This window comes from Varanus komodoensis, unplaced genomic scaffold (genome assembly GCF_004798865.1).
Source record: "Varanus komodoensis strain SLA01 unplaced genomic scaffold, ASM479886v1 scaffold10, whole genome shotgun sequence".
NCBI lineage: Eukaryota > Metazoa > Chordata > Lepidosauria > Squamata > Varanidae > Varanus > Varanus komodoensis.
Genome location: NW_025335269.1, coordinates 19,189,074 through 19,203,229, shown reverse-complemented (window position 1 = coordinate 19,203,229; position 14,156 = coordinate 19,189,074). Strand labels below are relative to the sequence as shown.

The 14,156-nt window shown below is 40.7% G+C and overlaps 1 protein-coding gene across 3 annotated transcripts in view; it reads right to left on the bottom strand.

The window, feature by feature from the left end:
- Nucleotides 1-3,615, bottom strand: part of LOC123036423 (collagen alpha-6(VI) chain-like) — an 82,784-nt gene extending 79,169 nt beyond the window's left edge. For 2 of the 3 annotated variants that reach the window (XM_044455670.1, XM_044455685.1), the window contains exons 1-2: nucleotides 3,361-3,615; nucleotides 2,786-2,878 (exon numbers count right to left, since the gene is read on the bottom strand). The gene's annotated coding sequence lies outside the window, so the exon portion shown is untranslated. The remainder of the gene's footprint in view (nucleotides 1-2,785; nucleotides 2,879-3,360) is intronic. The other variant, XM_044455678.1, reaches the window with a different exon arrangement.
- Between the last annotated feature and the right edge of the window lie 10,541 nt (nucleotides 3,616-14,156).

Below are 14,156 nucleotides of genomic sequence, written 5' to 3'. Positions count from 1 at the left end.
AAGTTCTTTGCTTGTATAACAGGATGGTGAATATATTATCCCCAGTGAGATTATTTTGCTCTGAAGTGTGGACCTGACAGTTTCAGTGTCCTGTGGCTTTTCCATCCTTTCCTGAGAGTTTAGGTGTTCAGGAAAGTGGGAAATTGCATTTCACCCCATTTATTAACAGCTCTCAAAAGCAATGGTTTTTTTTGTTTTTTTTTTTTTTTTTTTTGCAGGGCTAACCATGGTATTTTGACAGGAAAATATGCAGCCATGAAATTTGCTGTCTAATTGACAAAGAGGGGGGATATTCTGAAAGAAGGCACAGGTGGAACCCTGTGGTGAACTTCTAGGAACACACCACACTGTAACATTTTGTACAAGTCCTACATGTACTACTGTACAAAAGAATATGAGCCAGCCAAAATTGTTTAGCTATCTCAGTTAGGGAAGAATTTATTTGTTTATTTTGGTCTCTTTCTCATTTTGCAGTTTTAATTTTGGTCTGTCCTGAACTTTGAAAGATTTTTTCAATGTTAAGTTTGGTTTATCTCAAACTTGAACGTTTCCCTTAGTTTGTTTAAACATCCACATCTGTATGCCTTCTTTTTGCCTTTTTTTTTTTTTTCCCACTGAGTATATGCCTTTTTTGTCCACTGTAGAAAATGTGAAAGAGAGTCCAGCAGTAATACTGAAATACAACTGAAGCACCTCTCCTAAATGAAAGAGTTCCTCCTTTATTATCCCCTTTGTATTTTCTCTTTAACCTCTATAACCCATAAAAATCATAATTATATCATATTTCTGTTCCTTTATTAACCCATTAACTTTAAGCATTCATAAGTAACTGTAACCAAACTGAAATAGGGAATATTTCAAACCAAAGTATTAATAAAATATTTATTAAAGTCCAGTCTTTGAACTGATAATTTTTCTATTTTATTCCTGATTTTTACTCTGTCTGCATTAGCTGACATATCTTTCAAGAGACTTTGAAAGAAACAGCCCTTTCAAAACAGAAATGGAAGTGTCTTTCCCAGAAGAGAGAGCAACTCCTTTGTGGAACTGTACCTCTCCTTCCTAGCTTCCCTTTAATGACTAAAGACCATAGCATCATGCCCCACAAACTTTGTCTAATAGGTGGATTTCTGTATGCAATTATGCCTGACACACACACGTTTTATTAGTAAATTCCCTAGTATAATGAATTTCAGAACATTTTCACTAACGTGCCCTTTGTATGCCCTTTTCCTTAATAGACTCATTTTTTGCATGAAGTAACAGGCACATTTTGAAAAAGAAAGGAGTTTTGGTTAACATATCGGATCAGAAGTGTGAAATCAGCAACAACCGTATTAAAATGCAAATGGACCCAGTGGAAGAGATTTAAACATGTGCTCAGGTTTCTCACTGAAGGCAATGTACTGGGCACTGCAGTCCTGTGCCTACTGGACAAGATTCAGTTGGCCAAAGATTTTTTCACAATCCCAACTGCATCTTCAGAAATTCAGGTCAGAGGTCAACTGAGGTCAGAGGTGGGACCCTGTGCTTGGAGTACCACCCACACAGCCATCAAAACCAACACTGAAGAAACTGCTCTGACTGCTTCTCCAAGATCAGAGAACATTGGTGGACATTTGGGAGTGGGGCAGAGGGATTCGACATGCACAGCTGGAATAAGAGGAATCCTGCTGGTCGCTCAGCTGCCTTCCCGGATGTTCTGAAGTGAAATTGGCTTCCAGTAAATGTTTTACTGGAAGCTACATTCACCTCTGCCCTTCTCCCACTTCCATGGGATGCCCAGAATCCTCCAAATTTGGAGGGTGCAAGCATCCACATCAGATTAAACCCTAAAAGTACTTTGCTATAAATCGGGCTCAGTATAGCTGGGGCCATAGAAAAAATAAGGGTTCCACTGTCATGACCACTGTTCATTTTGTGTCTCTAGAAACCCAGGGCCTTTTCAGAGCAGCTTGACTAAAGAACATTGCACTGCCAGATCAGAAAATTAATTTCATACCTTAGTTATAAACACCGCACAAACAAAGGATAGCAAAAGAGAACTTTAAAGAACAATATTTTGAAAAGACATATAACAAAGTGTGGTATACAAGCTACTTTTTTAAAAAGCACAACCATTTCAAATGTAATTGGCATGCATAATTTTAATTTGTGAAACTATGCCAAAACAATGCAAAATCAGTTCCTCTCTTTTGAGAAGAAAAGTTTTAAAATGAAACATCTGCTAGTTGCTACTCAGCTTACTTGTACAAAACAGTTTCTGGAACATAAAAAGGCAGGCGTGTTTACTTTTTTAACCTGCTTACTATTATATTATCAGTTATGAAATACAGTAATTTTGAAACTACAAAACCAAATGAAACCTTTAAAGGATAGATACTGTACTCTTGGTCTTCCAAATATAGTTAAATACTTAGACCAAATCATAAATAAACACTTCTTAGAATTAATATTTAATGTTATTTTATACAATGCTTGCATCTTTTATTTCCTGCTCAAGTATATATTCATGCAATGTGTCAGGAGAACTTGTAGTATAAAATGCAGTCCCTCATTCTTTTTCCCATTAGAAGGAGAAAGTACACTTGAAGAGGAAAGAATCAGATTCACACTTAGGCTGGAATCTAGAGGATATCATGAGACATACCAGTGTGTATCTTACTTGCCCTGCAAACTCTCTATTCTTCATTTCATTTCCTGTATAATTAAAGATAAAGGAGCATCATTCTGTTTGTGGTGAATTAAAACACCACTGTGCTTTAAGTAACCGTGAATAACTTACTTTCTCCTACCTGAAGAAGCTCTCCCACTTGCACTCTTGTTTTTCTGAACTTTCTTTTCTTCAGGAAGTGATATACGGAGGCTGAACCCCAAACTATGAAAGGAGTAAAGTACACAACGTTAACACATAGGTCCAGCATTTTAATGGGTTTTTGAACTTTTTCTTGGCACTGCAAGCAGCAGCAGCATTTAGGAAGTATCTGTTCCAATACTCCCCTCCAGCCACCCTCAGCCTGTACACTTTACTTCTAGAACTAATTATGAGACTCTAGGAACATTTAAGCTGCTACCCCTCTCATGGCTAGACATCCTATGAGCTAAGCTGCAACACTGTAAAATAACTGATGTCTTTCTTATCTGCATGGAAAGTTGATCCATGGACAATATTTTATCAGTACGTTTTTCAAAATAACATAAAAGTGCTCAGTGAAGAACGACACACATTTCTTGGGGAGACTGATGGGGAGTAGCATATATTTTCGCCCTTTTTAAGAGAAGCACAAACTTCTTAAGAGAAGCACAAATCATTTATTGCGGTGAATGAATGATGAAAGGCATCCTACACATTGTACTCACTTAACTTCTTATGTCTAGTGGTCCATATGATCTCCCATCTGTCCTTTTGCAGGTCCTTTCCAGAGGCATTAAATTTCCAGCTGAGACCAGCCACCAATTGGAAACTCACTGAGAGCTTTCTTCTCAAGAAATCCCCTGCATGATGTACTCCTTAGATAATGTATCCTCCCAGACTGAACCCTGACTCTTGAGTAAACAGAATTAAAGCTCTGGATTATTCTGGGAGGAGAGATGTTTCTAACATAGATCTAGGCTTAATAATCATGTCAAAAATGTTCCCAGTACTTAAGAAAGTAGGGTACTGGAGCAGTATTAGTGTCTATGTATCAGCTGAGTTAGTTTTGCAATCAAATTCCTCTTTGACCATGAATTCTTTAAATGACCTCAGGCATTTCACAGTCTCATTTCCTTATCTGTCTACATAGGTTCTCATTACTAGCCATCCAGTGACTTTTGAGTGATAGCACAATCCTATGACTGCTAGACAGTGCCTAGGCGGTTATTGGATTTTCTAGAGCCCAGCTGCCAACTTGAGCTAAGGTAGACCATCCTCCTGCATCTAATGCAGAAAGAACTACACTGTCTGCCTCTCCAAGGCCATAAATGCACCCTCAGAGATGGGGCTGTCTGGGTATTCAGAGGCAGAGAGGAGGCAAGTGATATACAAGGTATCCTGGTGGACCTCAGCCTCCTTCTATCATGCTCTGCAGTTGCCAAAATGGACTATTTTACCTCTCACACTGGTCCAGATAATGGTGATGGAGAAGAGTGGGAGCCATGGCCTCCTTGCTCAAGGACTGCCAAGCAAGCCTGGGGTAGTAGCGATGAGAAAGAGGATGAGAAGTGAGAGCAGGTGTGACAATAGCAGCAAGAAGGTACATTTGTTGAGGGAGAAGGGTCCACTGAGGGAAACATGTCAAGAACATGTCACTACTCCAATCAGTCTCATATAAGCATGTACTAACATGCTACGTTAATACAATGACAAATATGGGATGCTTCCTGATGGCTTTTATCACACCATGGCCTTCTGCCTCAATCATAGTGCAGATGTTGTTTCCCACCGATGTAGCTCCAGTGTTTTCCAGCACTTCTTCCGTCTTTTTGCTTACCATGGAGAAATTCATTAAGGAGAAAAAGTTAGAATAGCTGCATGGTGCCTTCCAATTGGTAGTGCTCAAAAGAACATAAGAGCTCTGTAGGATCAGAAGGGTCCATCTATTCCATTATTTTGTGTACACCTTGGCCAACTAGCAGCCCAGAGGAAGCCCACAGTCGGGCCATTCGTACATCCTCCTGCCCATGCTCCACAACACGTGAGGACATCAGCATGTTGCTTCTGATGCTGGAGATAACACGTTGCCATCAGGAATACTAGCTATCGATAGCCTTCCCCTCCAAAACTTGTCCGATCCTCTTCTAAAGCCTTCCAAATTGGTGGCCCTCACTGCCTCTTTTGGCAGTGAATTCCATAGTTTAACTCCATGCTATGTGAAGAAATGCCTCCTGTTATCTGTCCTGAATCTCTCAGCAGTCAGTTCATGCAATGTTGCTCATATGAGAAATAAAATGACCTCACACACTTTCTACACAACATGCCTAATTTGTGCGTCTTTTTTCAGAAGCCTCCCACCTGGATACAACCATGATTTCACCAAGAATTTCAGGATCAATAAGGTGTGTTTTTGTCATACAACTTTATAGCAACCGATCATATCTATAAGAAGCTGCTAACTTTGCATGCAATGTTTACAACGGCACCAAAGCTAAGCCAAGAAAGAAAAAGTCGGAAGCAAAACAAAAACCCATCAAAACAAATACTCAGACAACAAAACTTAGCCTCATTAATTCATGAACTTCTAGATGAAATCCAAGAAGAGGGATTTCTTAGACAAAGGGCACGAGGCATTTACTGTGCACCCAGAATCTCTTGCTCATGGATGCCTGCAGTGCCTTTTAACAAAGGCATCATCTTGTAGAATACCTGCCATCTTTCCCAGCCCTTTTCACTTTCTTTAGACTGAGGAAAGTCTGATATTTTCCTGAGTAGCACCATTACTTACTACAGAAGCCTAGTTCATTTCCACAATTCAACTTATACCACAGCACCATCTTGTGTTGTTTAATGGAATGTAAAGGGACATATTGAGAGGCAGAGAGGAAAACTCCCATGAAACAAACTCGGATAAGGGACACTAAACTTCCCTCACAGCAAACAGAAGAAGCAGCCTTGACAAAGTACTGTGTTGTTTGCCTCATACAGAGAAATCCAATTTTGTTGTTGTTAGTTGCGAAGTTGTGTTCGACCCATTGCAACCCATGAACAACCCATATTCAGCCAGGCCCTCCTATCCTCCACCATCCCCCAGAGTCCACTTAAGCTCACACCTACTGCTTCAGTGACTCTGTCTAGCCACCTCATCCTCTGCCGTCCCCTTCTTCTTTTGCCATCTATTGTTCCCAGCATTAGGCTCTTCTCCAGGGAGTCCTTCCTTCTCATTAGGTGGCCAAAGTATGTGTTTCATCTTTAGTATCTGGCCTTCTAAAGAGCAGTGAGGTTTGAACTCCTCTAGGACTGACCGGTTTGATCGCCTTGTAGTCCAAGGGACCAACAGGAGTCTTCTCCAGCACCACAATTCAAAGGCCTTAATTCTTCGGCGCTCAGCCTTCCCTGTGGTCCAACTTTCACAGCCATACATTGCAACTGGGAAAACCATAGCCTTGACTATACACACTTTTGTTGGCAGGGTGATGTCTCTGCTTTTTAGAATGCTGTCTAGATTTGCCATAGCTTTCCTCCCAAGGAGCAAGCATCTTTTAATTTCTTGGCTGCAGTCCCCATCTGTGGTGATCTTGGAACCAAGGAAAATAAAATCTGTCACTACCTCCATTTCTTCCCCGTCTATTTGCCAGAAAGTGATAGGACTGGATGCCAAGATCTTAGTTTTCTTAATGTTGAGTTTCAAGCCAACTTTTGCAATCTCTTCCTTCACCCACATCTAGAGGCTCTTTAGTTCCTCTTCACTTTCTGCCATTAGAGTGGTATCATCTGCATATCTGAGGTTGTTGATATTTCTCCCGATAATCTTAATTCGAACTGGTGATTCATCTAGCCCCACCTTTCTCATGATGTGCTCTGCATATAAGTTAAGTAGTCAAGGTGAAAGTATACAGCCTTGCTGAACTCCTTTCTCAATTTTGAACCAATCAGTGGTTCCATATCCAGTTCTCACTGTTGCTTCTTGACCCGCATATAGGTTTCTCAAGAGACAAATAAGATGGTCTGGTACTCCCATCTCTTCAAGAACTTGCCACAATTTGTTGTGATCCACACAATCAAAGGCTTTAGCATAGTCAATGAATCAGAAGTAGATGTTTTTCTGGAACTCCCTAGCTTTCTCCATGATACGGCATATGTTGGCAATTTGATCTCTAGTTCCTCTGCCTCTTCAAAATCCTGCCTGTGCTTCTGGTAGTTCTCGGTCCACATACTGCTGGAGCCTAGCTTGTAGGATTTTGAGCATAACTTTGCTAGCGTGTGAAATGAGTGCAATGGTGTGGTAGTTTGAACATTCTTTGGCATTGCTCTTCTTTGGGATTGGAATGTAAGCTGACCTTTTCTAATCCTGTGGCCACTGCTGAGTTTTCCAAATTTGCTGGCATATTGAGTGTAGTACTTTTAATGCATTGTCTTTTAAGATTTTGAATAGCTCAGCTGGAATACTGTCACCTCCACTAGCTTTGTTGTTGCTCAGACTTACTAAGGTCCTTTTGACTTCACATTCCAGGATGTCTGGCTCGAGGTCAGTGACCACCCACCCCATCATGGTTATCAGGGACGTTAAGCTCTTTCTGGCCACCTCTTCTTAATCTCTTCTGCCTCTGTTAGGTCCCTGCCATTTTGGTCCTTTATCATGCCCATCTTTGCATGAAATGTTCCCTTCATATCTCCAATTTTCTTGAAGAGATCTCTGGTCCTCCCTAGTCTATTGTTTTCTTCTATTTCTTTGCACTTTTCATTTAAGGAGGCATTCTTATCTCTTCTAGCTATTCTCTGGAATTCTGCATTCAATTGGGTGTATCTTTCTCTTTCTCCCAAGCCTTTCGCTTCCCTTCTTTCCTCAGCTATTTGTGAAGCCTCCTCAGACAGCCATTTTGCTTTCTTGCATTTCATTTTCTTTGGGATGGTTTTAGTTGCTACCTCTTGTACAATGTTGTGAACCTCCGTTCATAGTTCTTCAGGCATTCTATCTATCAGATCTAATTCCTTAAATCTATTTGTCAGCTCTACTGTATATTCATCAGGGATATGATTTCGGTCATACCTGAGTGGCCTTGTGCTTTTCCCTACTTTCTTCAATTTAAGCCTGAATTTTGCCGCAAGAAGCTCATGATCTGAGCTACAGTCAGCTGCTGGTCTAGTTTTTACTGACTGTATAGAGCTTCTCTATCTTTGGCTGCAGAGCACATAGTCAATCTGATTTCTGTGTTGACCGTCTGGTGATGTCCATGTGTAGAGTTGTCTCTTGGGTTGTTGGAAAAGGGTGTTTGCTATGACCATTGTATTCACTTGACAAAATTTTACCAGCCAATATCTTGCCCTGCTTCATTTTGTACTCCAAGGCCAAACTTGCCTGTTATTCTGGTTATCTTTTGGCTTCCTGCTTTAGCATTCCAATCCCCCATGATGATAAGAACATCAATTTTTGGTGTTAATTCTAGAAAGTGTTGTAGGCCTTCACAGAACCGGTCAACTTCAGCCTCTTCAGCAGCAGAGGTTGGGGCATAGACTTGGACTATTGTGATATTGAATGGTTTGCCTTGGATTCAAACTGAGATCATTCCGTCATTTTGCAGATTGTATCCCAGTACTGCTTTTCCTACTCTTTTATTGACTATGAAGGCTACTCCTTTCTTCTGAGGGATTCTTGCCCACAGTAGTATACTTGATGGTCATCTGAATTAAATTCACCCATTCCTGTCCATTTCAGTTCACTGATTCCTAAGATGTCGATGTTCAGTCTTGTCATCTCTTGTTAGACCACATCCAGCTTGCCTTGATTCATGGATCTCACATTCCAGGTTCCTATGGTGTTTAATTTTATACATTGCATGCAGAAAATTCTTGCTTTTCCATTTGCAATTAAATAAACAGACCTCTAACATCTATGCTAGGGAAAAGAAGTATGTCTGAAACCTTGGACTAAGTTAGCATAAGACTGAACAATACTAGGGTGGTGAGTCACAGACATAAGCAGTCTCATGTGTTTCAAATAGTCTGAATTAACTATATAGTGAGGCTCATGTTTGAGAAATCAGCTGAAGTTCACTCATTCCCACAAGAGATCCTCCATGATTCTGCTATTCAGTGCTTCTAGTGAAGACTCACACAATTTCTGAAATGTTGTGGGGCATTGTAGCCAACCCATTTTGTGAACACCAGGTTTAGCAGGTCTTTATCTGTTCCCAAACAGTCACTCTGTGTCACTGACTGGATTCAGACAACGGGGTAAGGATAAGGTGAGTGTGGGTTTGCTATTGAACCATGTGTTGCTGTTGAAATGCAGTTGTTGTGTTGTCTGAAGCCAGCTGAGATAACACACCATGGTGAACATTCCACAGTTCCCAACCGAACAACAACCAGAGGTTCTCTTCATGGGTTTGTTGTTAATAAATTAAAAACGTACATTTTTCCTGATGACCAAATGACAAGAGTCAGTTATTAGAGTTCTGTCAGACAGACATAAGAAGGCCTCCATCAAGAAGGTCAGAATTTGTAAGGATAAGCCTAGAGACAGATGTGTTGAGACCAGATGTCCTAAAAGGAAGTGTACATCAAGATAACCATGTGAATGCTTCCTGCTATAACCTTTTCCATTACTAATCTTTATAAAAGCTAAACATATAAATTCACTGTGTACAACTGTGGCAACTGGCCCCAGTAAAAAAGTCTTTTTATTGTATTTATTTATTTTCTATAACTTACTGACTTACTGGTATTGCCTGTCTCTCTCACTCTTGGACAACAAACAAGAGGAACTTTTTTTTCCTCAGCATTAGCCATGTCAAGTTCAATCCACACAAGAATGAAAAGCAGTTGGTGGGTGGTTTGTTTGACCAGATGGAGAGTGTTCGTCATGGGGTTACATTCCTCCTGAAGGAGCAGGCTCATAGCTTGGAGTTCTCTGGATCATCCTCCTCACTTCAGGCTCAGGAGTCCTCAGCAGCTTGGAGTGCTTCCTACAAGCTTCACTTGGTGGCCCAGCTGCACTGCTACCTGGGCAGGGATAAGCTGATCTATACCCTGATAGGTTCCATGGGAGTGTCCTTGAAGATGGTTCAGAAACAGCAGCTTGTGCAAATGCAGCAACCAGAATGATTTTGAATGTATAATACCAGCTCTGGCCTGCTTACACTGGTTGTCTGCATGTTTTGGAGCCCAGTTCAAGGTGCTGGTTTGGACTTAAAGAATCTTACATAGCTTGGGACCAAAATACATAATTGAGTACCTTTGTTAGTAAGAATATACTTGTATTCTACACTTATCATCTGAGACTCTACTTTGAGTGCTTCCTCTGATGAAGGTTCAGAGGATGGCAGCAAGAAGAGGCCTTCTCAGAGGTGGCCCCCGAACTGTGGAACACTCATCCCTCTGAAGTCTGCCTGACATCAATGTAGTCATCCTTTTGGCACCAGTTTAAGACTCTCTTCTACTCCCAGGCATTTCACAGCACATGATAATGTTTCTAACCAGTCCTGGATGCTTACTGATGAATCATTTAAATTGCTTTGTATGTAAATGGTTTTATACTATTTTATATTGTAATTGTAAGGTTTTACTATTTTGTAAACCACACAGGTAACTTTGCTATTGGGCAATACACAAAGGTTGTTCTTGATGATGATGTCCCATTGAATTCAGTGAATAGGATTCCAGTAAGAATAGAATTGCTGCTTTAAAATAATTTTAAAAATAGAACAAGAAAGTTTTGACAGCTCGCCTCAGGCCGAAGAGAAAGGGCCAGGCTAACTTCCTTTGGGGTATTGCTCTGCAGAGAGTTCTGCCACAGAAAAGATGCTTTGCTGTGTAAACACCAACCTAACCTCTTGTGGCAATAGGATATAGAAGAATAAGAAATCTTATTCTTAAACTATGACCAGGCTTGGATGGAAGCAGGTAGTCTTTCAAATAACCTGAACTTAAGCTGTTTAGGGTTTCCACAGCAGTTCCATTTGTGCCCTGAAACTGATAAGCAGGCAGTGTAGTTGATACAAGACCAACACATTATGGTCAACAAACCTCACACCAGAAAGCCATGAGGCAGCTACCTTTTCAGTGAAAAGGGAAATGAAAACTAGGATACCTGTTCAAAGCAGAGATATGCCAAAATGGCATTGTTCAGTGCAACAGCAATGAAAGCTGTTTCATTTCCTGTCATGTCTGCATTAAACAAACTCATTTGCAGCATACTTCAAAATCTGGGAGTAAGAGTAAAGGAACAAGATCAAAGAAGCTGCTCATAAGGATTTGTGATGAAGTTGTTGGATGTGTTCATTGATTTTTATCCTGTTCAAAGGTTTCCTCTGCTCTTAAAAGAACTGTAGACTAAGGAACTGAACTTGCAGTACTCTTGGATAAACTTGGCAGAACTTGCTGGTCGTTTTTTTTAAAACCTCACTTAAAAATTAAGATTAAAGAAAGCATGTGGTACCCAGAGATGACTGGAGATTTTCGAAGCAGGAGAAGCTGAAAAGCCACTGCATGGAAAAACTGTACACTTTGGCCCCACAACTGACAGTATTCCTGGTAGTGCTAAGTTCTGAGGAAGGATCCTCTGCTTCTGTCCCTGGCCAGCATACCAAGGGCCACTGGGAGGTTCCACCATAGGCTGCCAGGAAGACCATCTTAGCAAGGGAGGGACAGGCCCTGCCCTGCCATCAGCCAGAAAAGGAGCAGCTGTAAGGAGCTTGTCTCCCTTCTCCCTGCCTGAAAGCAGGCTTGTAAGAACTTTGCAAGTAACTAGTGACTAAATTTGCCTTTTTCTGCCTTCCTTCCCAATCCATTTTCCATTTGTGCAATGCCTTCTACAGTGTGATCCTGCAGGGACTGTCTTATGTCTTTTCACATGCCTTTTTAACTGAAGAGCAGGGCAAACAGGTTTAGATTATGATAATAATGATAAGCATTTTAATAATTAACAGCTGTGACTACTTTTACAAAGCGATAATCATTTAAACGAGAAAGCATACACTTCTGCATGGACTTCAGTGAGTTTTCATCCAAATCTCACATTATGGGAGCCCATTCTTTTTAAAGCAAATGAAAAAACCAAACAAATGAGACCCATTTGTTTCAGTTCACTCTTTTGAAAAATGCTATTTTTGGAAGAGGAGACAGTGAAGGCCCTTGGAATTCGGCTTTATCATGACTAATAAATGAGATTCACATGTGTTATCCTGGCTGACCCTTCTGCAACCTGGTGCTCCTCAAGTGTTTTGGACAACAACTCCCAGCATCCTGACCATTGGCTATGCTGGGTGGGACTGGTGGACATTGAAATCCAAAATCTCTGGAAGGCAGCAGGTCTAGAATGACTGGTATAAGGGTTAAAATACCCTAAAGAAGAAAGGGCTGAATGATCAACACTGCACTCCTGGATCCCGCACTTGAGACTAACCCAAATCCTTTGGTTCAACACCCTTAAGGGCAAATGTTTTCAGTGGGACATTTACAACTAAATGCATCTTGGATTGTGCTGTGTAGATGCTCTCTTGTGCATTTATACCTAAAAAGGATATAGTTTATTGACCCTGCTGTTTACAGTATCTGCATCCTAGCTGAAATGGAACACAAAGGTTAACATATTGTGTAAACCATATAGCACATGGATATTTACATATTACTTTAACTAAAATAACACAGGATGGGACCTAAGTAAATACAGGATGCTCAGTTGTGTCCTAGTTACTCAGTTAGATGGAACAGACATTACTGTTGTAACTGTCTATATAGTGTCCTAAACTGCCCCCATACATAAATGAATAAAAAATATCTTTGCTCCCAAGTCTCTCAACTTTTCTTCCAGGACAAATAAAATAGGTTGGAGCAGGGAAGTGACTTTCATCAGGAAATGGGTGCAAGAAGGAAAGGGTAACCCTCTGCTGCATTCCAGTTCTGCATCAGGACTAGGGTGGCAACTTGTGGATTGCCAAAAGGAGGGATGTGCATTAACAGAAAAGAAAGAGCATGAATTTGCATTAATGCAGAACTGCACCAAAATAGATGCTGTTGATGAATAATTCCAGGGTATTTGTGCTTTCTTCTGGTGATTTTTTTAAAAACTCAATACTTGACTTAGACTGGGCAGCCCTTCAGATAGAAGATATCTTCAAAATACAGGCCAGTTCTCCTGTAGTCTTTCCAAAGAGGATTGTCTTCTGTAAAAGAGGACATGTGATCTTCTGCGGTCGCTGTTTTAAAAACCCTTTAAAACAGTCTGGGAGCAACTTCTGACAGTTCTACGGCAATTTTGCCCCCTGAATCCAAGACCAGTCCAGAGAAGGATGCCTGAAAAGAGCCGAGCTTGGCAGCAAACCACTCCATAGCAGTTGACAACACTATAATAGTTACGTGTTGTTGTCTCCAACCTATTTTTTTCCATTTGGGTGCCCCATAACAACTACCAATGATATTTTTCCAGATTTTTTTTAATTCAGGGTAGGAATTACAACAAGGGGAGGATTCATGAGGTCTATAGGCTACATGTTGCTTGCCCAACTTAAAGATATGCAAATATGATCCCACACATAACATGTCATTTTGGTTGGTCCGTGTTGCTATCTATGTTTCTGAGCAAGGATAGCAATGGTCATCCAAGTACTCATTTCAGCTCTTGATGTTGCCTGTCTACTCCCAAACTTGGATGCTCACCCCTAGCACACATCCTTCCTTATAATTTAGCTCAGTTTTTATCTCCCAACAAGTGTTGTTTCTCAAATGCTTGTTTTGGAAGGGAAGAAATACCGGATTTCCATACAACTTACAAGTAGAGAAACTTTGGCTGAGCTTTCCTATTCATTTATTTATTTATTGAAAACTTTTGTACCCCACCCTATACATAAAAGTCTCAGGATGATAACAGATGATCTTCTATTAATATTTATTTATTTCATTTCTACACTGCCCCACAACCAAAGCACTCTGGGCAGTTATTACTTTGAATCTCTGCCAACAACTCAAAGGACTTCTGTACATGCACAATGAGCTAATCCTTCACTACAGCACCAGCCCACTTGGCTGAAGTGCACATACCACAATCATGGGGATGGAGTCAATTTTGTGCAGTGAAATGGAGGATGACTGCAATTTATTAGAGTTGTATTAAAGAATGTACTCGAAACTGTTTCTGGCTCACAAGAGATTTAATGTACTGTGCAAATCCAGCCCTTGTGTTTCTAGGAATCAGTAGTTGGATGAATTTTATTGTTTCTGAGAGGGGAAGACAAATAGTTTCCTGTTTGACCCTTGCCCACATTGAGTCCTCAGCCAGGAGGGAGTGCCTGGTTGGATCCAAGAGAACACTGATGCTTCATATGGGGAAGACGTGGTCCCAGCTGCCTCCAAGAAGGCATCCATAAAGTCATTTCCAAAGAAGCCATCTCTGCATTCAGACAATCTCACCAACTATTGACAGTGGTGCAAAGTGACTTGGAAGGACAAAACCCCACCTTTCCTACTGAATGGTTTGAGAATCTCCCTGTTCTCTCTACATTTGAAGAACTATTCTACAGTTGTT